A 24,848-nucleotide genomic window follows, 5' to 3' on the forward strand; every position below is an offset into this window, starting at 1 on the left:
TGAAATACACACACCTGATACACATACACACACCCAATCCAAGATAAAGCACACACCCACATCACCCAAAACCCTTACTACCAAAAATTCCGAAAGAAGGCCAGAGAGAGACACCACCAGAAACAACACTAGCATCCACAGACACACAACATCATCACTCACACAACATCCACGCACCGCAAACAACACACACCACCTCACACTTCACCCACACCACATCATGGCACCACAACAACACCCCAGGTTCTCCGAGGAGGAGCTCAGGGTCATGGTGGAGTAAATAGTCCAGGTAGAGCCACAGCTATTCAGATCACAGGTGCAGCACACCTCCATTGCTAGGAAGATAGAGCTATGGCGCAGAATCGTCGGCAGGGTCAACACAGTGGGACAGCATCTAAGAACACGGGATGACATCAGGAAGAGGTGGAACGACCTACAGGGGAAGGTGCGTTCCGTGGTCTCAAGACACCAGATTGCAGTACAGAGGACTGGCGGTGGACCCCCACCTCCTCACCCACAACTAACAACATGGGAGGAGCAAGTCTTGGCAATACTGCATCCTGAGGGCCTTGCAGGAGTAGCAGGAGGAATGGACTCTGGTAAGTCAACTCTTAACTATTATATCTCCCACCCTACCTACATGCAATCACATACCCCCCCTCACCCTCACCCCCATCACTCCAACACCTCACATATGTTCCAGTATCACAACCCACCCATCCCAACACCAAGCCCTGCATGCAACACCAAAGCAGGGACACCCATCACCAAAGCATGTCCACTAACAATACCCACACATACCCCAAACCAAATATCACACAAGGACCTAGACAAGAATGCAAGCACTGGAGTACAGGGTCACTCACCCATTGCACACAATGGAACACACAGATGCAATAATCATGCCTTTACACCCCTGCAGGACCCCTACCCAATGTTACCGGACAGGAGGTTCCATACATATCCAGTCCCCCCACATAAGAGGCCCACAGTGTTGACACATCTCTGCACAACTGGATCAAGATGACCAGCCCGGCCCATCTGGGACCTCGGGACAGTCGGTTCCCCTGACACTGGCACAAACCACCACAGAGCCTTCCCCCTCAGGAAACACTAGCACAGCACTCACAGAGCGGGCCCATCCCTCTGTCTCCAGGACACGTCAAGCAGCAGTGTGTCCACCACTACAGGGAACCCAGGCAAACCCACCACCCCAAGAAAATCAGGGACCTGGAGCAGTGGCAGTGGGCACATGGTTCAGGGGACAGAGGAACAGGAAAACAGGGGAACTGGGAGGACAGCTGTGCGACAGAGGGAGGACAGGCCCAGGGAACCCACTCTCCACAAGGCCCTCTCCAACATCATGGGAGCGTACCATCATTCCCAGGAGACTATGGCAACAGTACTGGCCAACTTTCAGGAGATCCAGCGGCTGCAGGAGGAACACAATCTGGGGATCAGGGAGGAACTGAAGTCCATGAACACCACCCTGGTCACCATTGTAGGGGTGCTGAAGGACCTTGTCAACACCAGGAGGGACACTGTGGCACAACAAGGGGCCCCTGACACTAGCCTGGATGATGAACAGCCCTCCGCCTCTGCTGGCGCTAGTGGACAGAAGGCACCGCCACAGGACCACGACACCAGCACCCCACCCCCTGCAGATGGAGAGTCACCCCGCAAACGGTCCCTGAGATCCAGGAACAAGACAGAGAACATTGCCAAGACCCCTGCCAGGAAATGAGACCCCCCCTGAATGTCACCCTTCTGTCCCACTTTGTCACCCTGTCCATCCTTCAACTGCTCTTGCTCCACTTACTATGACCCTTTGGACAATGCACCTGTGAAACAAATAGACTGGACTCTGCTATGGACATTCCCCCACCATCACCCCTGCCCATTTTACAAGCCCCTCCACTTATGTGCACAGAAGTAAGCACCCTTCAATCACAAAGCAATCTGGAGTCAGTCTGTGCTTTCACTTATGTGTAATTGCAAAAACTATGGAATATAGCAATTTCAATTTAATTGTCCACATACCGATGAAACACAGCTGTAGGTCTTGAGGAAATATAGCAGAGGGCACAAAGTGGGACCCACATCTGTTAAATGGAAAGTGACAAGTCAGGGGCCATATGCTGGGTGAAAATGACAGACTTCTGATAGCTCAAACAATAGTATGAGATGTGTGAGGCAGTGACATCGTCTTACCTGTGTCTCACTGGACATATTGCTGGATAACGTTATTTCTGTTGTCGATATCCTCTTCTTCTGCCTCCTCTTCTTCACTGTCCACAGGCTCCACAGCTGCCACAATACGTCCAGCTGGACTATCCTCCTGCAGAAAAGGCCTCTGTCGTCGCAAGGCCAGGTTGTGCAGCATACAGCAGGCCACGATGATCTGGCACACCTTCTTTGGTGAGTAGTAGAGAGAACCACCTGTCATATGGAGGCACCGGAACCTGGCCTTCAGGAGGCCGAAGGTCCATTCGATCACCCTCCTAGTTCACCTATGTGCCTCATTGTAGCGTTCCTCTGCCCCTGTCCTGGGATTTCTCACTGGGGTCAGTAGCCTTGACAGGTTGGGGTACCCAGAGTCACCTGCAAATTTCGAGGGACAACTGTTAGACACACACTAACCCGTAGGGACAACCCCATACCTAGACGCCTATTCACACTGTATAGGGTCCTTGTCCTCACCTATTAGCCACACACAGTGCCTCTGGAGTTGCCCCATCACATAAGGGATGCTGCTATTCCTCAGAATGTAAGAGTCATGCACTGAGCCAGGAAATTTGGCATTCACATGGGAGATATACTGGTCGGCCAAACACCTCATCTGCACATTATCGAATGATCATTTTCTGGTTTCTGTACACCTGTTCACTCCTGCGTGGGGGTGCCAAGGCCACATGTGTCCCATCAATGGCACCTATGATGTTGGGGATATGTCCCAGGGCATAGAAGTCACCTTTCACTGTAGGCAAATCCTCCACCTGAGGGAAAACTATGTAGCTATACATGTGTTTCAGCAGGGCAGACAACACTCTGGACAGCACGTTAGAGAACATTGGCTGGGATATCCCTGATGCAATGGTCACTGTTGTTTGAAAAGACCCACTTGCCAGGAAATGGAGTACTGACAGGACCTGCACTAGAGGGGGGATCCCTGTGGGATGGTGGATAGCTGACATCAGGTCTGGCTCCAACTGGGCAGACAGTTCATGGATTGTTGCACGATCAAGTCTGTAGTTGACTATTACTTGTCTCTCTTCCATTGTCAACAGGTCCACCAGCAGTTTGCACACTGGAGGATGCCACCATCTCATCACCTGCCCCATCAGACGCGCCCAATGGAGGAGAACAGCGAGCAGAGAGTCAGCCTACTGAGGTATCACAAAATGTCATTTGCACACATTTATTAATCCGCAATGTGCCTGTTACCGTGTGTATGCAAGGCCTAGATAGGTGTGACACAGTTATTATTAATGCCATGTGGCCCCCTGAAATGGCAGCTGCCTGACCTGTAAGGTGGGACAAGGGGATACGAGGTACCTGTGTTGGCGTTCTACACTGTCGCGGTAGGCAGTCGAAGACCGCAGCGCAATCCTGCATTTGTTAACATTGGACCCCAAGGGTCCGGGGAGCCAATGACGATGTACGCCAGTGGTGACGGTATGTACCGCTGCAGAGTGACCGCCATTTTCTGCCTGTAAACTCACTTGATACCTGACCTTCCACAGGAGAGGACCTACACTGCAAGTGCTGCTGTGACCTCAGTCTGAAAGCGACGATGGCTCATGTGTCTGGGGAAAGGGCCACTGCCTTCACTTCGGAGGAGTTGGAGAAATTAGTGGATGGGGTCCTCCCCCAGTACACACAACTGCACGGTCCTCCAGACAAACAGGTGAGTACAGTGTGAGCATGCTGCATGGGCAATGCAAGTGTAGAGTGATGTGGATTGAAGATACATGGGGGGGGGACTGAGGCCTACATGAGCGGACGGTGAGTGCATGTGCGTCAGGGCAAGGGTGGGAACGTGGGCCAATAAGTATGACGGTCCGGACGGGTAAAGATCTTCCTTTTCCCCTGTACTATTCCTCTAGGTCAGCGCCCACCAGAAGAAGGATATTTGGCGTGCCATCACCAAGGACGTCCAGACCCTGGGGGTCCACCACAGACGGAGCACCCACTGCCGGAAAAGATGGGAGGACATTCGCCGCTGGAGCAAGAACACGGCAAAGGCCCAGCTGGGGATGGCCTCCCAACGTGGGAGGGGTGCCCGTCGCACCATGACCCACCTAATGTTCCAGATCCTGGCGGTGGCATATCCGGAGTTGGGTGGGTGCTTGAGGGCATCACAGCGGCCACAAGGGGGTGAGTACAGTCACATTCATCTGACTCTGTGCGCATTACGAGGTGCCAGGGCGAGCTTGGTAGGCAAGGACCCTTGAGGGGCAAGTTCAGTGAAACCCCAACCCCACTAGTGGTTAGTGCCATCTACACATAGTCAGGCTCCTGTGAATAGTGCATGGCGTAGTGCAGAGGGCTGCTGTGTCTGTAGTGTCGGCTAACGGTAGTGGTGGTTGCATGCACTGAACATGTCTTTCTTCTGTCTTTCCCCCACCCTTTTTGTGGTCTCCCTGTTCCTGTGTGCAATAGCATCATCAGGCGGAGTAGCAGTGACACCGGAGCAGGAGGGAACTTCATCCCACTTGGCCCTGGAGGGTGAAACAACTGAGTCAGAAGCCACCAGTGGGACGGAGGGCGAGGGGAGCTCCACGGGGTGACAGCAGTGACAGCAACTCCTCCTCTGATGGGAGCTCCCTTGCAGTAGCGGGCCCCTCTGCGCCCTCGCATCAACAGGTACAGCTGCCACCCCCCCTCCCACCACCGTCCTCCCAGCAGCCCCTCAGCATGTGTCCCGTGCCCGCTCACACAGGAGGGTGGGCATCTCCTTCGCCCCAGGCACCTCAGGCTGTGCCCCAGTCAGCCCTGCTGCCCTCAGTGAGGAGGCTATTGACCTCCTGAGATCCCTCACTGTTGGGCAGTCTACCATTCTGAATGCCATCCAGGGTGTTGAGAGGCATTTGCAACAAGCAAATGCATACCTGGGGGGCATTCATTCTGGCCAGGCAGCCCAACAGAGAGCATTTCAGTATCTGGCCTCAGCACTGATGGCAGCCGTTGTCCCTGTGTCCAGCCTCCCGCCTCCAACTTCCTCCACCCAGACCCAATCCCCTGTACCTCAGCCTATCCCAAGCACACCATCAGACCAGCATGCACACACTTCAACACACAAAAGTGGCTCAGGCAAACATAAGCACCACACATCCCACAGGCACTCACAGAAGCATCATACCCATGCACACATACCAACATCCACTTCCTCCACTGTGTCCCCTACCTCCACGTCTCCCTCCTCCCTCCCAGTCTCGTCTCCACTCACACCTTCATGCACTACATCTTCAGCCACTACCTCCATCACCAGCACGCCCACCACCACACACCGCTCAAGTGCACTCACCACCCCCACCACCATTCACACATCCCCTGTGTCCTCTCCCAGTGTGTCAGTGAGCCCTCTTCCTAGAGTACACAAACGTAGGCACACACCCACCCAACAGCCATCCACCTCACAACAGCCTCCAGCCCATACACCTTTACCCAAATTCAGCAGATGTACACCTCCTACAACCACTACTTCTTCCTTCACATCCAAACCCCTTCCATCTACCCGTCCCAGTTTGTCTAAAAAACTTTTCCTGCCTAATATTGACCTCTTTCCTACACCCCCCTGTCCATCCCCAAGGGCCAGGCTTTCCAAGTTCCAACCCAACACTTCAGCCACCACATCCCCAGGCACAGTGGTGCCAGCAACTGCGGGCTATTGGAGTGCGCCAACTATCAGGGCTGCCAGTGTGCCACGGAGCAAGGGCAAGAATGTTTCGCCACCTGCCAAGCTAAAAAAGTTGCCCACATCCCAGAGGGAGAAGCTGAAAACACCTGCCACTAAGGGGTCAGGGAAAATGAAAAGGGATAGTGGCAAGACAGCTGGGCCATCATCAAAGGTGGGGAAGGGCCATAAACTGAAGGGCAGGTCAGGAGAGGGCATGGTGGCATCGACTGAGAGACCAGTGTCACACCTGCTTTCCACGTCGACGCCAACATGTGCGGCGGAGAAGACCGCCACCTGCACTGCCACCGGCACTGCCATCTGCAGCACCGCCAGCACCGCTGCCACAGAGCCCGCTGCCAGCACTGCTGCCACAGAGCCCGCTGCCAGCACCACTGCCACAGAGCCCACCGCCTGCACCGCCACCAGCAACGCCGCCAAAGATCTCACAATCAGCACAGCCACCACAGAGCCCCAACCAGCACCGCCGTCACAGAGCCCACCGCCAGCACCCCTGCCATTGAGCCCGCCACAAGCACTGCTGCCACAGAGCCCGCAACCAGCACCGCCGCCACAGAGCCCGCCGCAAGCACCGCTGCCACAGAGCTCGCCGCAAACACCTCCGCGACTGACACCGCCGCAAGCACCGCCGCAACTGACACCACCGCAAGCACCGCCAGTGGCCCCGCGACATCCTGAGCCAGTGGCACCACTGCAGACATGGCTGCCATCCCCAGTGGTCAGTCGTCCGAGGCTGGTGGTGAGCTCCTGGAGCCTGGGCAGCTTCCATGAAGCATCACTTTCAGTGGAGAAAGGCATCCACTACCTCAGTCCTTGGTAGGATGAAGCACTCTGGGCACAAAGCCCCCTCCAGCACCAGTGGAGTATCACATCCACTACCTCTGACCTTGGCAGGATGAAGCACTCTGGGCACAAAGCCCCCTCCATAACCAGTGGAGAGATACATCCACTACCTCTGTCCTTGGCAGGCTGAAGCACTCTGGGCACAAAGCCCCCTCCAGAAACAGTGGAGTATCACATCCACTAACTCAGTCTTTGGCAGGATGAAGCACTCCGGGCACAAAGCCCCCTCCATAATCAGTGGAGAGATACATCCACTACCTCTGTCTTTGGCAGGATGAAGCATCACATCCACTACCTCAGTCCTTGGCAGGATGAAGCACTCTGGGCACAAAGCCCCCTCCAGAACCAGTGGAGTATCACATCCACTACCTCAGTCCTTGGCAGGATGAAGCACTCTGGGCACAAAGCCCCCTCCAGAACCAGTGGAGACTGTTATCCAATTGAGAGACTGTGGCTTTGCACTCCCCAGGATGAAGCAGTGGGCAACCCACCCACTGAAAAGACTTGTGAGACTGTGGCTTTGCACTCCCCAGGATGAAGCAGTGGGCAACCCACCCACTGAAAAGACTTGATAGACTGTGGCTTTGCGCTCCCCAGGATACATCAATGGGCATGGAGCCCCCTCATGGAGCAGTGGCGTCGTGTGTCCATCAGGCTGAGGTGCCCCCCCCTCCCCCGAGGGGCCTGCTTCATTTCGATCTGATGCCCCTGCAGTGTTCTTTCCGTTTCCAGTCAGGTATCCAGTGTGGGCCTCGCCCATGCATTTTGGGCCCATTGGCCCACAGACAATGATTGGTGCACTATCCGGACTTGTGTATTTGGTGTACATAATGGTATATTCTGGATTTGGAGTTTTGACTACTGGATTTTTATTGATTACAATCGTTCAAATAATTTCCTTTTGTCCTTGCGTTATTCAAGGGGGGTGGGAGGTGTAAATGTAATGTTGCAGCATGTATTTGTGTGTATGGTGTTGTGGGTGAGGGTGGGGGTGTTGTGTGTTGCGTGTGTGTGTCACTCTCTTTTCCCTCCCCCTCCCCTGTGTTGTAGGTGCAGTACTCACCGTGGTCGTCACCGCCGTCATTGTAGCTCCTGATAGAGGAGCAGGAAGACCATCGCCGGCAGGATCTGCAGTTCTGGCTCCATGGCGTCCTAGTTCCTCTTGGAGTGTGGAGAGGTGAGTGATTTTCCCTTCTGTGTACTGTTTTCCGCTGTGTTTTTATTCGTGTTGGTACCGCCCCGGAAAAGGTGGCGGATTGCCGGGTTGTGATAGGGTCGGTGGTACATTGTCTTCCGCCTGTCAAGCATAAACTTAGAGGGGTGCCTGTTTCCTTGAACCAGCTGCTATTCACCATATCCTGTATGGAGCATACACACTGTTCCTCTGTAAACATTGCATTTTCATTTCCTTTGGCAGTCTCTGTCTTTCAACATATGTGAATACCTCCTTTAAGGATGCCACCTTTCCAGGAGAAAAATACTGGTCCTTCATTGTTTTTCTTAAGAGCCTAGAAAGGCTGGGACATGATACTAAATGTAAGCATATGTATTCATTTGTAATATGACTTTTCAGCATTAGTTTTTTATTTTAAATATTAGGATTCGTCAACGAGGCTTTAGAACACCTTTAAATTTGTTTTCTGATTTATATTTGCCATTTGAAGTATGTCCAGATAAGACCTAAATATCCCAGCTTTATGTGATTTTGCTTCTTTTTGTACCAGCCGGTCATTAAAATACTGGTGGAGCCGGTAGAAAACTGGCCAGGTGGCAACCCTCACCTCTTTCTAATTAAATTTGGCAGGTATGTGAACATTGCACTGAGCACTTTGTAGAGAGGCCAAAGCTTTGATGAGTAGTCTGAACACCTCTCTGACCAACTGACAAGCACTGTTAGAAACCCGTTTTGCCTTCAGCCTCAAATCTAGAACTCTGTCTCACTGATCCCTGTCTCGGGTACCCACTTGCTGCCTGAACACTTGAAGGCACCTAGAGGAGACCCATTTCATGTGTTGTACAGCAGTCATAAGATGCATGAAAAACTATAGAAATGCAACATCTTGCAGCAGTGTTTCTGCCTGTAAAAGTGAGGACATTGTTGTTTTGTGACGCTTATAATGCATGCAAGGCGTTTTCCTTTGAAAACTCATGAATGCCCTCACGCAATCTCCCTTTGGTTTTCTATTGTTGTCCGGTATGATACTCGGACTGTACTCTGTACCGGACAACAGCGCATCCCTGCCTCTCTTTGCTGTTCCTTCATCAGCCCATTTATCAGCTTATTATTGTATGTATGTTCATTTATTGAAATGAACCTTGCTGGAGTTCTGAACACTCCTACCTTTTCACATCGCGGATACAACAGACATGAATATATTATCAGAGTCCAATTTTAAAGGCCTGATTCCCCCCCACCACCCTCAAATCTCCCATTTTCCTGTTTCCTCGTGTCGGCATGTATGAGGTATTAACAGCTTGCATTTATGAGAGATACAAACCTTTCTCAAGTTCTGCTAAACTGTGTGTATGCAGCGGCAGGCTGGAGTGGAGATCGAGACGGGGAAGGTGGAAAATAAAACAAGCCCTGCCGAATGAAAGAAAGGAGTGGCACGCATGTGTAAACAATACATTGGTCTATAGGGAATACACTCTAATATGGGCATTCGGAGCACCACTATACAGTTAACGTTTTAGAACTTCACACAACATAATGTAAATTATGTCACATATAGATCACCATTGTGATGTCAAAGGTAGCAATAAAACTTCAGCTACATCAAAGTCAATTTACCAAAATGACAAGTGTAGCGGAGGTGCACCTATGCCATTTGACCTTTACATTTACTCACACATATGCTTACACATATACATAGATTCATTCATGCCGACACTGTTAGAAATTGGGTCTCTAGTTGGCAGAGGTATACACCCTGTCCAAGAAGGGACCACAATCCTAGTCAGGGAAAGTCAATAACATTACAAATAGCAAAGTATTGGCTTTGCAGACTCAAAAATAAAACAAAGTTGATGACAAGTATTGTGATCAAAGCGGTGGTGCCAGGGCCTCCCCTGCAAAATTGAGGAGTCCGCTCCGGTGAATTTGAAAGTAGCAAGCAGCAAACGAAAGCAGGGCTGCTCTGGGCAGTTCATAGATGCGAGCGGCAACATTTGTCAAAAGTCGCTTGGGTTGCGTTTGAAGGTAGCGAACAGCGAAGGAAAGCAGAAGCAGCTCAAAGTTACTCTGGGTTTGGAGGACATGTCTTGGGCTACTAGGCAGAGATCAGCAGGGTGGCACAGAAAAGCAGGGCAGCAGTTCTTGAGAGCATTCAATCGTGGCACAATGGTCATTCTGGCATACAGCAGTCTTTACTCCAGCAATGTTTTCTTGAGACCAGGAGTGTACTGATTTTAGGGGGTCAGGGACCCAGTACTTATACTAGAAAGTGCCTTTGATGTGGGGGTGACAACAAAGAGTTCTTGTGAAGTGCACAGGTCTAACTTTTAGGTCTGCCTTGGCTCCAGACTATCAGTGGGAGGTAATCAGACCCTTTCTGTGAACTCTAGTAACTACCCTTTGAGGTGTAATTGTGAGCCCTTCCCAATCCCCTCACCAGAAAGACCCATCAGTATGCAGATGAATACAGAAGCAGCTGAGTAACCTGTGTTGTGAGAGCCTGAAAGGAATGCACAAGTGTAGCTGTCACCTAGCTCAAACTAGACATGTATTGGAGATAGTTTGTGAGCACACAGGGCAGTGAGTGCAGAATAATACCCACTTTCTAAAATTGGCATTCCTAAAATAGTAATAAATCCTACTTTACCAGTAAAGAGGATTCAATATTACCATTCCAATGGTGCTAAACATGATGTAGCTACTCATCTTAGATCAGGAATTGCAACTTAAATGTAATATAAGGAGTTACCAGTCCTGGCCTTTGAGAGGGACAGGGCTCACAGCAATAAAAAATGACTTTGTGAGTGTTTGATTATCAGGACATGAAAACTTAAATGTATACATCTTGCCTTTTAGTTACATGGCACTCTACCCTATCGGCTCCCTCGGGGCTACTTTAGGGGTGACTTACATGTAAGAAAAGGGGAGTTTCAAGGCTTGATAAGAGGCTTTACATAGACACACACTCACCAGCAACCATGCACACAACATACATTTAAAATAATTGTTTACTTAGCTCAGCTGCCAGATAGGATCGTATTCTAGCTAATTTTACACCAATTTCTATTACACCAATAGGGAATTATATGATAATATTCACTTTTTTGTAATAAAAATGACTGAAGAAAGGAAACTGGAGTCTCAACTGTTGCCCATAATGACAAGCTACCCCTGAGTTCTTAGTCCTGAGTTTACCACCTCCTAAGCCAGGGGTCACAAAGGAAGTGCCTGTGGTCACAAGGGGCTGGGCAGGGGTTGCAGCTGTGACTCCTTGCTATGCCTAAATGACAGACTTGCTCCTATCCCTCTTCTGCTTGTATACATCCTTTCTGCTGAGAAAGCCTAATTTGGTGGTGCCATAATGTCTCATAACGTGAAATATAGGAGTGGTTATTTTCCTATATAAACATGTGTAAGTGTCTTTTCATACAAGGTGGTACACTGAAACGCATTCAAGTAAACTGCATGTATGACCATAACTTTTCATGTAAACTACATGTATTATTCATTTTTGCAAGTATAGTATGTTACAGTATTTTATATTTATCATGAGAAACGTGCAGAAAAGTGTTAGACTTGCATCATTGGCAGAGTCTCCCCAAACTTTGCGCCTTTACTTCCCATGTTGCTCCTGTGTCCTGGGCTCAGTTTTTGCTGTTTTGTTTGCTCTGGACACTTTATCACTGCTGTCCAGTGCTAAAGTGTAAGTGTTCCCTGTATAAATTATATTTGTACATTGGCTTCTCCATGATTGGCACATTTGATTTACTAGAAAGTCTCTAGTAATGTGAATAGCAGTGCCCAGTGCCTGTAAATCAAATGTCCTAGTGGGCCTGCAGCACTGGTTGTGCCACCCACATTAGTAGCCCAGTAAACATGGCTCAGACCTGCCACTGCAGTGTCTGTGAGTGCAGTTTTAAAATGCCAATTCGACTTGGTAAGTATACACACTTGCCAGGCCTAACCCTTCCCTTTTTATACATGCAAGGCACCCCTAAGGTAAACCCTAGGTAGCCCCATGGGCAGGGTGCAGTGTATGTTAAAGGTGGGACATGTACTTATGTGTTTTACATGTCCTAACAGTGAAATACTGCCAAATTCGTCTTTCACTGTTTCAAGGCCTAGTTCTCTCATGGGTTAACATGGGGGCTGCCTTTAAATGTTATTAAAGCACAGATTTCCTTTGAGAGCAGGTAGACATGTAGAGTTTGGGGTCTCTGAACTCACAATTTAAAAATACATCTTTTAGTGAAGTTGGTTTTTAGATTGTGTTTTTGAAAATGCCACTTTTAGAAAGTAGCAATTTTCTTGCTTAAACCATTCTGTGACTCTGCTTGTTTGTGGATTCCCTATCTGGGTCAGTTTGACAGTTGGGCTGTTTGCACCTCTCCTCTAGCCAGTGACACAAAGGGAGCTGGCGTGTAGCCTGAAATCCTGATGGGCCATCTGGGCTGTGGGAAGGGGGGAGTGGTCACTTACACCTGAAAGGGCTGTGCCTGCCCTCGCACAATGCAGTCTCCAACTCCCTGGTATCTGTCTGGGGCCTGGCCTGGGCAAGGCAGGATCTTAAAAACATTGCATAAAGCCTCACCCTGGGGGAAAACAATGTAGCTGCACATGTGTTTTATCAGGGCAGACAACACTCTTGTCAGCACTATTGAGAACATTGGCTGAGACATTCCTGCTGCCAAGCCCACTGTCACTTGGAAAGAACCAGTTGCCAGGAAATGGAGTACAGATAGCACTTGCACAAGAGGGGGATCCCAGTGGTGTGACGTATAGCAGATATCAGGTCAGGCTCCAATTGGGCACGCAGTTCTGTGATTGTGGCCCTGTCCAGACTATAGGTGAGGATAATGTGCCTGTTCTCCAGTGTAAACAAGTCCACCAAGGGTCTGTACACATGGGTATGTCTCCATCTCCTATTCATCAGCAGTGGTAGGTATCAAAAGGGACACAAGAGTGAGGAGGCTGTCACAAACTGAACATTGGAACCACAACAGTAGTATGTATTCTGTAAACATGTAATGGGTCAGTGTGATTTGTTCAGTATGTGCCTACTTATTCTGTGATGCAGCATGATTCCATAGGCCTGCCCACCCCGAAATGGCATCCGTCTGTCCTGTGTGGAGGGACAGGTGGAAGTGAGCTAATTCCGCTGACGTTGTGCACTGTGGCGGGAGGCGGTTGGGAACCGCCGTGCAATTTCTCATTGGTTAAAATTGGGCCCCATGGGACACAGTGGTCAATGGTGATTTATGCTGGTGGTGACGGTATGCACCGCCACGGATGTGAACGCCATTTCCTATCTGATTCCTCACTTGCAACCTTTCCTTCCACAGGAGAGGACCTACACTGCATGTGCTGTTGTGACCTGTGTCTCGAACCTACCATGGCCTGTGTGACCGGGTAAAGGGCCCCAGCCTTCACTTCGGAGGAGTTGTAGAGACTGGTAGATGGGGTCCTACCCCAGTATGGACTGCTGTATGGGCCTCAAGACCAACAGGTGAGTACACTGTGGGCATGATGCATGTGTCATGAATGCATGGAGTTGTGTGTGTGAAGGCCCGTGTAAGGGGAGTGGGTGGATGTCCTCTTTGCGGGGTATACTTTTGTGCTGGGCTATGTGTGTGCCAATGGTGATGGAAACGGGTATGGTGGGCCATATGTGTAACTGGCTGGACTGTTTGTCTAACGGTGTTTTCCTGTGTGTATTGCCTCTGCAGGTCAGCGCCCATCAAAAGAAGGGTATATGGTGTGCCATCGCCAAGGACGTGCGGACCCTGGGGGTCTGTGGAAGGCGGAGCACCCACTTTCGCAAACAGTGGGAGGACCTGAGATGCTGGGCATGGAAGACGGTGGAGGCCCAGTTGGGGATGGCCTCCCAAGGAGGAAGGGGTGCCCGTTGGACCCTGGCCCCCCTGATGGCCTGCATACTGGTGGTGGCCTGTCCTGAGCTGGATGGGTGCTTGAGGGCATCACAGCAGCCACAAGGGGGTGAGTACAGTGGCTATCATTACAACTTATGGCTGGTGGGGTAGTATCCTGGTGGTAGATGTGGGTGCCCCTAGGCCAGGCCTGATACAGCAGTGTAGGTCCTCTGGTGGTTACGGTTCAGAAGGGATAATCTTTCCTACCTAGCTTGTAAGCATCCACTACTGGTCAGGGCTGGGTGGGTCCCAAGTGTGCTGCAGTTGGCGGTGTGTGCCCCTCCTCATGCCTTGGTGGCTAACAATATCAGTGGTGTTGCAATGCATAGTGCGTAAACCTTTTCCCTGTGTGTGAGGGTGCTGTGTATTCCAATGATGGTGTTGGTGCAGCCATTGACCCAGTGTATCCTTTGACTCTCTCTCTCTCCCCCTTTCTTGTTTTGTCATCCTGTCCTTATGTGCACTAGCATCATCTGGTCGAGGAGCAGAGGCACCGCCAACGGAGAGAGCTGGATCCCACAGGACCAAGGAGGCAGAGTCCACTGATGCTGAGGGCACCAGTGGGATGGAGGGCGAGGGGAGCAGCACGGCGGAGACTGGAGGGGACAATTCAGACTCAGATACCTCCTCCGATGGAAGCTCCCTGGTGGTGGCGGACACTTCTGTGACCACCCCAGCTACAGGTACAGCTGCCACCCCCGTACCGGGACCACCCTCCCAGCAGCCCGTGCCTGCTCATCCAGGAGGGTGGGAATCTCCTTCACACCCCCGGCACCTCAGGCCCTGCCCCAGTGAGCCTACATCCACTATTTCCACTGTCTCCCCCTCTTCTTCTACCTCCCACCCAGTTACGTACACACCTGCATGCACTACATGATCACCCACCACCTGCATCATCACAACCCCAACAGAACACACACCTCACTGGCAGGCACCTCCACATCATCCATGCACACGTCCCCTGTGTCCTCTCCCACTGTGTCTGTTCCCCCATCCTAAAGAACACAAACACAAGACTCAGACACTCAACAGCCATCCACCTCACAATAGCATACAGCCCATGCACCTGCACCCAAATCCAGCAGACAGACACCTCCAACAACCACTCCCTCATCCTCCACTCCCATTACTTCTACCTCTTCCCGCCCTAATGTCCCTAAAAAGCTTTTTCTTTCCACCATTGACCTCTTTACTACCCCTCTCCCGGCCTGCACGTATGGCCAGATTATCAAAAACCCAGCCAGGCACCTCAGCCCCACAGTCCACAGGCCCAGTTCCATCCGCACCTAGTCATAGTAGAAGGAATTTCAGGCCACAGATACTGAAGGGAAAAGAGCCTGCACCTGCCATCCCGAAAGGGGAAGAAGCCTGAACCAGCAGGCAAGAAGGGCAAGAGCATGCACCAGCAGGCAAGAAGGGGAAGGAGCCTGCACCTGCCATCCGAAAGAGGAAGGAGCCTGCACTAGCAGGCAAGAAGGGCAAGGAGCGTGCACCAGCAAGCAAGAAGGAGAAGGAGCCTGAACCTGCCACCCGAAAGGGGAAGGAGCCTGCACTAGCAGGCAAGAAGGGGAAGGAGCCTGTACCAGCAGCTGTCACGGAGCCCCCTCCACCAACCGTTGTTGTTCAGCCATCACAGGGTGCAGGGTCTGTGCGGGAACCTCCCATCACCAGCACCGCCACAGTGCAGCCATCCGAGGGTGCTGGGTCTGTGCAGGAGCCTCCCACCACTAGCACCACCACAGTGCAGCCATCCGAGGGTGCAAGGTCTTTGCAGGTGCCTCCCACCATCCGCAACACCACAGTGTAGCCATCTGAGGGTGCAGAGGCTGTGCAGGAGCCTCCCACCACCACCACCAGCAACAACACAGTGCAGCCGTCACCGCTGGTGGAAGAAATGTGATCCTGCCTCCATGGGCTGCTGTGTAGCCTGTCCACTCCAGAACCAGTGGGGAAGACACCCACTCCAGAGACCATGGCCTTGCACTCCCCAGGACCAAACACAGGGCATGTTGCCCCCTCCAGAACCAGTGGGGAAGACACCCACTCCAGAGACTGTGGCCTTGCACTCCCCAGGACCAAGCACCTGGCATGTTGCCCCCTCCAGAACCAGTGGGAAGACACCCACTCCAGAGACTGTGGCCTTGCACTCCCCAGGACCAAGCACAGGGCATGTTGCGCTGTCCAGAACCAGAGGGGAAGACACCCACTCCAGAGACGGTTCCTTGCACTCTCCAGGACCAAGTCCAGGGCATGGTGCCCCCTCCAGAACCAGTGGGGAAAACACCCACTCCAGAGACTGTGGCCTTGCACTCCCCTGGACCAAGCACAGGGCATGTTGCCCTCTCCAGAACCAGTGGGGAAGGCACCCACTCCAGAGACTATGGCCGTGCACTCCCCAGGACCAAGCACAGGGCATGTTGCCCCCTCCAGAACCAGTGGGGAAGACACCAACTCCAGAGACGGTTCCTTGCACTCTCCAGGACCAAGTCCAGGGCATGGTGCCCCCTCCAGAACCAGTGGGGAAAACACCCACTCCAGAGACTGTGGCCTTGCACTCCCCAGGACCAAGCAAAGGGCATGTTGCCTCCTCCAGAACCAGTGGGGAAGACACCCACTCGATAGACTGTGGCCTTGCACTCTCCAGGACCAAGCACAGGGCATGTTGCGCTGTCCAGAACCAGTGGGGAAGACACCCACTCCAGAGACGGTTCCTTGCACTCTCCAGGACCAAGTCCAGGGCATGGTGCCCCCTCCAGAACCAGTGGGGAAAACACCCACTCCAGAGACTGTGGCCTTGCACTCCCCAGGACCAAGCAAAGGGCATGTTGCCTCCTCCAGAACCAGTGGGGAAGACACCCACTCGATAGACTGTGGCCTTGCACTCCCCAGGACCAAGCATGTGGCATGTTGCCCCCTCCAGAACCAGTGATCTTGATTTTGCTTACGACTGAGGTGCCTCCCCTCCCCCTGAGTTGCTGCCTATTTGCCAACTGATGCGCCTGCAATGTTCTCTTCGTATTAATGCAGGTTACAAGTGGGGCCTTGGACTTTGCCCTGTGGCCATGTGGCCCACGCGAACTGAGGACTGGGCAGTTTACCTTTTTCTGTACATTTGTAAATATCTGTTGCATTGATATTTTTACTGTGTTGATCTTATTACAGTCACTTTGGTACATTCCTGTTGTCATTGCATTATTCAGCCATTTTAGGTGGATTAACTTGTTTTCTTGTGCAGCTGGTTGTGTGTATGCTGTGATCGTATGGGGTGTGTATGGTGCGTATGTGTGTCACTCACGTTTTCCTCCCCCCCTCCCTTGTGTGCTAGGCGGCTGTACTCACCGTCGTCGTCTTCACTGCCATTGGTGTTCGTGGTGGAGCAGAACGTAGAATATTATCGGAAATACTTGCAGTTCTGGTTCCATGGCGGCGTGGTTCTTCCCTGTATCTCCAATGGTGAGTCCTTTCACTTCTGTGCAGTGTTTCCGCCATGCTTTTGATGTCGTTGGTACTGCCCTGGAAAAGGTGACGGATTGTCTGGTCATAATATGGTGGGCAGAACTTTGACTTCCGCCTGGTTGTAGGCGGCAACCGCCGTGGTGACTGTTGTTTCCACCCTGGCAGTCAGTGTGGTACATTGGCTGTCTTTCGGAGATCTTTCTGCCATGGTCTTAATTTGGTAGTAGGTACTGCCGGCCTGTTGGCGGTATTACCGCCACTTTATCACAGACTGCCAGAGTCGTAATGAGGGTCAGTATTCATTGTGAGATGTTGCCAACGGCATTGTTACAGTAGGGAGTTATCTTGTGTAATGTGAGGCGATTGGTATAGTAGACCCTAATGCATAGAGTGAAGCTGTACTGATCTGGAAATTACCCTGGAGGTCAAGGTTTCATCCAAAGTGTTTGGAAACCTTCTTGTGAATTTGAAACGTTATATTCCTTAGTGGAGCAGACAAAGGCTGTTGTAGTATGTCTTGTATATGTGTGTGATATTGCAGAGCGAATGTGCGTGCTGATTATAAAGGAGGGGGAACTGCTGCAAGGAGCAAGGTCTACATCATAGGGGCTACCCTGGTATAGATAAGTTGGTGTGGTGCAGTGTTACTATTAGTTGAAGAGATCAGTAGGGACTGGTTGTTGCTTCGGAGCAAGGGATTGTGGATACAGCATTGTTTTTAACTGAATTGAAGCTTTGTGATAGTTGTTGAAAAATAAAATGCTTTAAAATTATGCTAGACTTTTTTAGAGGTGGCATTCATCTCACCAGTAGAGAGGGCAAAGTGGTGCCTCCTGAAAATACCCCAGGTCATTATATAATGATTAATGTAGGGCTTCATTCACGTGTTTGGCTTGGTAAATGGCACATGATCACAGAGAAGGAAGGTCCATTGAGATTCCCACAATATGGCACATTCAATTTTAGGAGTATTGAAAACTTGAGGAGAGTGCTGTATGAAAAGAAGCCACCTCCTAGGCCTGCACAATACGAAACAATTAATGCTTGGGACATGCTGTCCATGCAAGAGAAAAGTAGAAATACCAGGGTAGGGCATAGAAAGCTATACATACTTATGGAGATGCTAGATAGGAAGTTCAGTGGAAAAGGTGGAGAACAGATATGGTAGAAGGAGTTAGGTTGTACCTGACTTTGACACAGATGTGGTTGAGTGAGAAGGGGAAAGGAAAATAGTAAAAAAAACAGGAGAAGAAACAAAAAGAACCTGATGATATGAGTATAAATAGTAATGACAACTCTGGAGATAGTCTTTTGAATGTGTTACTGTCTGAACATCCACTCCTAAATAATGACATCAGTAGTGAGAATGGGAATAATAGTACTGGTGGCAATGGCACAATTACTTTTCCTACTGCACCACCCAAGGTGACTCCTAGTTCTGTTGGAACTGTTCCAGTGAATGTACCTAACGAATCTAGAAGGGAAGACGTGAGAGAGTGTGCCCCAGTTGATCCTACCACCAGTGCTGTGGATGATCTTACAGTCCCAGTAACAATTAGCCTGGTAGTTCCCATATATAAGTCAGAGGGTTCTGGCAAAAACACTTACAGTTTGGCTGTACCCAATAATGTTGGGGGACAGAGTGGAGTGCCAAATAATCCAGATGATAGGGAGCTTGTTCCTTTGATTCCAACACATACTGGCACTCCATGTGGAGCAAGTGCAGATATGACTTTGAATATGTCAGGATGCATGTCAATAGATACTTATCAGAAAGTACCCACCCACACTACTCCTGCATTTGAACCGTCTTATATTTGGGACATGGTGCCCTAGGAAATTATTCCATATTTAAGATTTCTATAGTGACTCGATCTATTAGTGTGAAGGTGATATATGACTGGGTAAAAAATGTTAATGGAGGTACTCAATCTAGAGAAATTACGAGTACAGAGGTGAGTTGGGAACAATTCCATCATCACTGAAGGAGAGCACGATGGAAGTGGCAAACCCGTCCAAAGAATTGGATGCAATGATTATCCGTAACCTTGGTCTGGAGCAGTTAGAGACTTATCAAGAAGATGAGCTCACATATATGTGTGGAGACATCACTAAGCAAGTGGGCCATGTTCATGACAAATTGGCAGAATTACTCAGAAATATTAAGCAGACCAAATTAAACTAAAGCTCTGCAGAGGAGCTATCAAGTGTGATTCAGTGAAAAAGATATTGCAAATTTGGGAACTCTAGGATTAAAAATCCAGATTAAAGAACTAATTCATAATGTTACTAAAAATTGAATGAATTAGATAAGTGGGAGACCAAATTGGTGAAAATGAAGGATATAAAGAAACATTCAGGTGAACTGCCTCAAAGTGGAGCATAGGGAGGTGTTATAACCTTTCCCTTGAGAGAAGAGCCTGGTGGAGGTTATGTTCATGCGCCATGGAGTAGAAGTGATCTTTCATCATTTACCAATGATTTCCCAAAATTAATGAGAAGAAAGTAGAGTGGTATCAAAAGATTAAAAGGTTTATGAAAATTTCACAAGTGTTGTGGATTGATTTGAGTATGTTGTTTGACATCGTTGTTGTAGGAATCCATTATCAAAGGGGCCTTCCCCAACTGTGATGAATAAGTATCAGCAGGTCATGACGTTTTTGAAAGGGAAGGTATCACATAAAGATGTTCATTTAGTTAAAACTGATGAAATGACTCAAGAACTGAAGGAGTCAATTCATACCAATTATGCGAGGTTGTGCCAGGCATTCAAAAAGATCAGTGGTATGGAGATGTTAGAAGCTTAGGATTTGGGACATTTTGTGTCGAGGTTTGTGACAGGATTGAGACCAGAAATCAGCATGATGATACACCAACATTTGATTTGCTGGCAGAACAAGTCAATTGACAACATTTTGCACTACACTGAGTACTGTCACAATGAAATTGAGATGAAACAGAAGAACATACAGGAAAAGTTGATACTTGCTCAGATGAAAGCAGCTCGAAGAACTAGTCAGATTCCCCCAGTTGTAAGTAATGTAGGGGTGATGCAAGGTGTATATCAACCACCACAATATCAAATGCAAGGAAGAGGTTGAGGAGTTCCCATAGAGCCTGGTACAGAAATGGATGTAAATAGTCTAAAGAGATCAACTCTCCATGACATCCGCAATAAGCTACAACATTGGAAGCTGGAATGTTGTTTAAATCCAGGTAATCAGATAAAAAATGCAGGAGTTGTGCCTCCTCAGAATAATAATCCTAGTCAGATGCAGGGGGAACAGACACAGAGGTCAAAATTTTAGTGTGTCACAAGCTCCAATGATGCACGTTCCACAACCACTGATGCCAGAGCAGAGTGCTGTTGGGTCACATCAGAACATAAATCTAGGTTTGAGAATGACTGTGAATTTGTCACAAAATAATAATCCATTCCAACAGTTTCCTCTGTTTAATCTGAAAGAGAGAAATGGGTCTGATCAGTCAGCCTGGCGGTGCCTGAGAGGGGAGTAGACAGCGTACTTGGCACAGCCTTAGATGTAGACCAAAGTGGACCATTTGTAGAAAGGGAGGTGAATTGCAAACTTGTGTCAATCTTGGTCAGCACTGGTGCTACCCTTTCTACTCTAAGAACATTAGAAGTCCAAACCCTATCCTAAACAGTCCAAGTTGTTGGTGTAGGAATAGACAAATGACAGCTCAAGAAACTGCCCCGTTACAGCAAAAATAGAATCTTTTGAGGATTAACAAAAATTTATAATATGTGATCGCAGTACAGTGAATCTCTTGGGAAGAGATTTGCTATAAAAAAAGAATTATGTTATCTCTTTTACTCCAGTGGAAATAGAGATTCAAACTCCGATGATGATACTTTCTTTGAAGTATCAAGAAATGTCTTACAGTTGTGCTTTATTTACTTTGCTAACCGGTGATTTGCCATCAGATTTGAAAGAGACTGTCAAATATGAAGTGTGGGATTCTTCAGGAAAAGACATTGGACTGATAAAAGGCTTGGAACCTGTCTGAATTACTGAGAACTTCACAGTACAATTTGCCCCCAGAAATGATTGCTGGAATAACTCCTGAGATCAAGTCCATGATACAGCAGGGAATTCTGAAGGAGATAATGGAGAGCCCTTGTAACTCTCCCATTATGGGTCTTCAGAAACCGAGTGTCAAATATAGAATTGTGGAGGACTGTAGGTGGCTGGCCCTCTATGTAGAGTGCAAAACTAGGCACAGTGTGCAGGGGGTCCAGACAACCACACCTTGGTTTACAGAGGTAAAAACTAGACCACCTAATGCTCTAAATTGTATGGTAGCTTGGTCGAGCAATTAGGCTAATCTTGGAGAAGTGCAAACCATTTGTTGTACTCACAGTATCAATCAACAAAGCCAAACTTTCAAAAGAATAACTCAAGACCAATTTACAAAAATACTTTAGATGTTTATAACATTTTTAAGACCAACGTCATCAAAATCGGCTAAGTACTTTCTAAGTTATACATTTTAGAAGTTTAAAAACATTGGGCCTCATTACAACCCTGGTGTTAATGCCCCCCCACCGCCGTGCTGGCGGGCGCCAATTGACCATTGGTGCCGGCGGTAACCATACCGCCGTATTCTGACCCCAACAACACACACCGCCAATAAACAGGCAGTTTTCAAAAACCACCAGGGCGAACAGCAGTTGTAAATCGGCGGTCTGCAAAACAACACTGCCATGCCAGAAATACTCTGCCCACCGCAATATGACCCCCAAGTCAGCCCAGCAGTGTGTCGACGGTGGAAAAACATCAGCAGCGTTGGGCAGCCTATGCACAACATAGAGAGCCCTGCAGGGGTGACGTCCGAACCATGTGGAAGGTTGGGTATATGTACTCAATGGGTGTGTGCGGGTATCCCTGTGTGTTTGGGGTGTCTGTGTGTGTAACTGTGTTGTCAGGGTGAGTGGTTGTGGTCCATGTCGCAAATTAATTTATGTGTGTTTGTCTGTGTAAACGTGTGTGGGGGCATGCTGTGAAGAGTGTGGGGACATGTATGTGTGATGGTGGTGTTGTATGTGTGCATGGGATGCGATTTAGGTGTTCTGCGTGACTCCCCCCTATTCAAATAAAGGGTACTGCCAGGCTTTTTGCAACGGTGTGACCGCCGCGGAAAGCATGGCAGTGCACTGAGTCGTTATGACTGCAGCGGTATATGGCTCCAAAAGTAGCTGAGAACGCCTACTGCCTCAACCGGCAGTGGCTAAACCTTGGCGGTACAGGCAGTGAACTGGATGTTTTACTCACAGTTCACCGCTGCGGTTATATTATGGCGGTCTGCACCGCCAGCCTGTCGGCGGTGTTACCACCGGTTTTGCACCCACCGCCGGGGTCATAATGAGGGCCATAGTCTTTTGTGTGTAATTACGCACCATAGGAATCAACAGAGAAAATACTTTGAAAATGCATACAAAATCAGGCAGTGCATTTACCAAAGTCTTCTTTTCAAGGTATGTTGAGGTAATTGGTGGGAACTATGGACCAGCTGGAGAAGTTTGGGCGGCTCCCGGTTTCGGCGTCAGCAACTGCAGAAAGTTGTTGGAGATGGTGGCAGACCACCACTTGGAAAATCACTGCCCAGGTGGACTTAAAGATAAGTCCGGTGGGTCCTCTTGGAGTGTCAAGGCCGCAAGGGGGGGGACACTTGGGCACAGCTGAATCTTTGGAACAGGGCAGCTGGGTGCAGAGTGAATCGGTGAGCAAGGAGCTGTACGCAAGTGTGCCCTTGGAAGCAGGAGGCAGGTCCCTTTCAAGGTCTCTTGCAGGTCAGTAGGGGCACTCTGGTGGGAGGTCCTGGTGGTTTTAAAAGTCCCTTGATTGGGGCTTCCTCCCGATTCTTTTCTAGTCTGGAATGGTGTACGAGGCTGGCCTGATTTGTAGTGGGTACTTGTGGTACTTACACCTTATACCAGGTCCAGTTATCCCTTATTAGTGAAATGTAGCCAGTGTCTAGAAGCCAGGCTTTCTAGGGGTAGCTATAGCTGAAGAGCCAGGGCTTATCTAGGAGACATGCAAAGCTCATACGATACCACTGTAGTCACACAGTACTCACACAGGAAAGAAAATACTCAGTGTTACAAAAAAAGGTACTTTATTTTGGTGACACAAATGCCAAAAAATACCAGAGACTGTACTCCCTTAGGAGGTAAGTAATACACAAATATGCAAAAACAGGTTTAAAACAGTTAGAAAACAGTGCAAATAGTGAAAATCACAACAGTTAGAAATGGGCCTGGGGGAACACAAACCATATACTAAGTTACTGGAATGCGAATGTCAGTTTCCCACCTAGGCAAGTGTAGTGTGTAGAGGGGCACTGTGAGTATAGGAAAACACCAATGGTAAGTAATAGAACCCTCCTCGCAGCCCCGGAAAGCAGGAGTAAATCACAGTAACTTTCCTAGAATGTACTAGAACATGGGAAAGAAGATTATGTAAGAACCAGAAGAGGCTGCAAGACACCAACAGTGGATTCCTAGACCTGAAGACCTGTAGAAGAAAGGGACCAAGTCGAAGAAGCACAGAAGAGTCCAGGTAGAACAGGAGCCCCTGCTAACCCGGATGAAGGTGCAAATGAGGAACCACCGGTGAGGAACAACATTCAGTACTGCACCCAAGAAAACAGATGCAGGTTCCTGGTTGGTGCAGATGATGTCCCATGCCAGATGGAAGATTGCAGTCTGGCTTGCATCGCTGGATTTCGCCAACAAGACTTACGCATGCAAAGCTCACAGTTAGTGGAAAATGGTGCTGCCAAGGACCAGGAGGGACCTGGTGGACTCTACCTAAGAGGGGAAGTCAGAGGGGGTTCTCAGCTACTCAGAGAGCCCACAGAAGAGCAGGCAGCATGCACAGGAGTCCCACACTACAAGGACAAAGATGGTGCAAAGAAGCCTGTGCAGCAGTACAACAAAGGATCCCACACCAGCAGAGAACCACTCAGGAAGCTGTGCGCCACAGGATAGAGTGCTGGGGGCTGGAGCTGCATGGTTCATGAAGAACTTTGTGGAAGGATGCCAACAAGCCTTGGCAACTGCAAAAAACACAGTGTACAGGGTACTGTCGTACGTGGGGAGGCAAGCTCTTACCTCAATCCAACGTTGGAGAGTAGGACATCAGGACCATCAGGACCACTTCAGTCTACCACCCCTGATGCAGGATCCACACAACTCACCAGGACAGGTGACCCACATCGCCAGTCGTCGATGCAGAGAGGGACCTGCTGAAGCAGGGGAGTGACTCATTCACTCCAAGGGAGACTCCTTCATTCTTCTGGTGCAGGCTCAAGACAGGCTCTGAGAATGCACAGCCGAGAAACAGTTGCAGTTCCTGGCAGGAGCTGAAGATACAATGTCCTGGAGGGTCCAAATGCAGTTTCTTTGGTGAGAAGGTGAAGTAAAGGATGCAGAGGATTCCTGCTGGAGATCCGAATCTGAAGAACCACCTAAAGGAGAGACCGTAAATTGCCCTGAATGGGGGTT

This window comes from Pleurodeles waltl, chromosome 10, assembly GCF_031143425.1.
Source record: "Pleurodeles waltl isolate 20211129_DDA chromosome 10, aPleWal1.hap1.20221129, whole genome shotgun sequence".
NCBI classification, from domain to species: domain Eukaryota; kingdom Metazoa; phylum Chordata; class Amphibia; order Caudata; family Salamandridae; genus Pleurodeles; species Pleurodeles waltl.